Below are 2,528 nucleotides of genomic sequence, written 5' to 3' on the forward strand. Positions count from 1 at the left end.
TTATCTATCAAAACCCAGTTAGATTAACATTCATTGGATTGCACACTTTGTTTGTGTGGATATGTAGCACATTAACATTTTAATAGCACTTAATGACTGACTGAATGGAAATGACAAATGAAAATAAAAAGCGATCATGAAAATGTTTCCAACAAATGAATAAAATGATTGTTGACCACTTTTTTGTTCAGATATATCACATATTTGTAACTAAATGAAACATGAATTGAAACCAAACACGGTATAAACTGAGGAGTGACTCTCGTGAGTTTCATTTATTTTCTTCACTCCGCTGGGAAACTGCTCTCATGTCAAGAAGCATCAGATCAGTGCATGCACTGCATCGTCCAATCAGTGAGCGATACACAGTAAGGGGGCGGGGCGAGTGTCTGACGATTTCATCGGAGGATGGACCGGTGGTTCCTCGATCCTCCGGCAGAAATAAGAGCCATGGGACGGTACTCAAGATGGCGCAGACAAATCAACTTCCGGTGGGACCGAGGAGCGAGGAAATGAAAATAGTCGACCTGAGACGGGGCCTAGGTCTTGCCTCTTTGACAACGTTACATTTCATGAAAACCGTTACATCCTGTTTGTGCAGGAGTTACATGCTGCAACGCTTTCTCGACGTTAAGCTGGGTGCGTTTCCCTGGAGTCGCCAGGTATGGTATGATACTGCTGCTCAACACACACAAGCAAACGAGTGCAAGGCAAGCTGCCTCGAAACATTTGTACGCAGTCAACTACAGAAGCTAATCCAGGGGGTCTAGCTCGGCTCAGAGGAACACATTTGGTACATATATGACAATAACAAACATGTTAAAGAAATACTAGAATTGTATTTTAACGTGCAGATAATGGATACACATCCAGGACGTTGTAATGCAATGCTAGCAACAAGTTTTACAACCTCAAAATTAAATAGTTAAAACTGACAAATGTTTTACAAATGGTATTTAGCATGCAGTACCTTTTGTTTCAAAATACAACAACCCAGTGTCTGTCTAGCTGGGATGAAAGCCATGTGACTTCCGTTTGTGAACACCCAGTTCAGTTTTCAGGTTAAACACTTAAAGTCAGAAAAACGCGAAGCAGTATAGAGTCTTCATGTATTCGTGTTTAATTTAGGGGCAACATTTAGAGATATATGTGTTCCTATGTTGAGAATGATTCCACTCTCCATTGCTCCTCTGACGTCTTCCTGGGCTCAGTTTCCGCTCTGGCGCAGCGAGGACAGGAGGAGGGGCAGCAGGTTGAGAGCGGGCCGATGCTCCTGCGCCCCCAGCGCTACCAGAGCCCCCGCCAGGAGAGACGTTACTGTGGGCAGGACCGGGGGCTGAAGCGGCATCACCTGGAACAGAGACACAGGAAGCTCACATCCATAAACGAAAAGCCTCATCGATAAAAGTGTTCTTTCTCTATTTATAACTACAGATTATGTCTGGCATTTCTTAATTTTTTTTCTTGGCCCTTTACCTTATCAATATTGTTTTTTTAAGAATCTTCACTTGATTTGTGACAAATCAGTTCAGTGGTGAAATCTTTCTTCAGATGTGACGGTAAAGGCCCATCGTTCTCCCAAAGATCTGAACAGAGATATGTATGTCTTTTACCTCTTGGAGTGAAACAACTAAATGGGATCACATTTCATCAGTATTGTAACTTTTCCTGAGAGCTTTGGCATTTGTAGAACAGCCAATAGGAACTCTCTCTTTGGAATGATCTGTAATACGGGAAAGTCTACCATCATAGACAATACTGTGTCTCACTTCTGATACTTCCTCTAGTACACTGCCATGTGGTTCACTGTAAACACTTGTGAAGTGTGTGCATTTCAACCATGTAGTGTTGTCTCACAATGCTGCTGTGCCCACACAGGAAGTGACGATCAGCTAGTACTGTGATATTTTAAAATTACATTTTTGCTCAATATTTCCCCAAAAATGTATTGCCTGAAAGAAAGCTTATAAAGATGTAGCTGGTGGTTCTAGATTGTTGGAACTTTCAGGTGAAATATTTATGGAAATAAAAAATGTGGCAGCCCCTGCTCTCAGAACATCCACTAGTTCGCTGCTCACCGTTTCAACTTTATGACAGTGAATGAGTCCATCCGGTCCAATGTAAAAAGTAGAGAATGCATCATATGACCTATAAAAGAAGACATTTGGATGCAATTAAAACCATTGTGACAAAATACTTTAGAATAAGTGTGCTCCTATTGATCGACCACCAATAGTACAACAAAATATTTAGACTTGAGGTGAAAAAATTGAGCTACAGAGTTCATTGCAGAATGTGTGAAAGAGGATTAAGGAGTGAGATATTGCCTGCAAATAAATGAACAGTGCATGATACCGTCTAATCTCTTGAAGAGGCACAAATAATCAGCAAATATGGCTTCCAACAACCGGTTATCAGCTCCGAAAATCCTGATCGGAGCACTTTTTACATCAAATAAAATACTTACCGAAGACTTATTGCATATTTAATCTGTTAACAGTGATGTACCTGAACGCGTTCAATGAACG

The 2,528-nt window shown here is 41.1% G+C and overlaps 1 long non-coding RNA gene across 1 annotated transcript; it reads right to left on the reverse strand.

Annotated features, from left to right (window-relative positions):
- Nucleotides 1–1,097: 1,097 nt before the first annotated feature.
- Nucleotides 1,098–2,310, reverse strand: LOC117455056 (uncharacterized). The gene is made up of 2 exons (XR_004553061.2): nt 2,079–2,310; nt 1,098–1,351 (listed from the first exon to the last, which is right to left on the reverse strand). It is a non-coding gene; the product is annotated as an uncharacterized lncRNA (long non-coding RNA).
- Between the last annotated feature and the right edge of the window lie 218 nt (nt 2,311–2,528).

Source organism: Pseudochaenichthys georgianus, chromosome 11 (assembly GCF_902827115.2).
Source record: "Pseudochaenichthys georgianus chromosome 11, fPseGeo1.2, whole genome shotgun sequence".
Classification (NCBI taxonomy): domain Eukaryota; kingdom Metazoa; phylum Chordata; class Actinopteri; order Perciformes; family Channichthyidae; genus Pseudochaenichthys; species Pseudochaenichthys georgianus.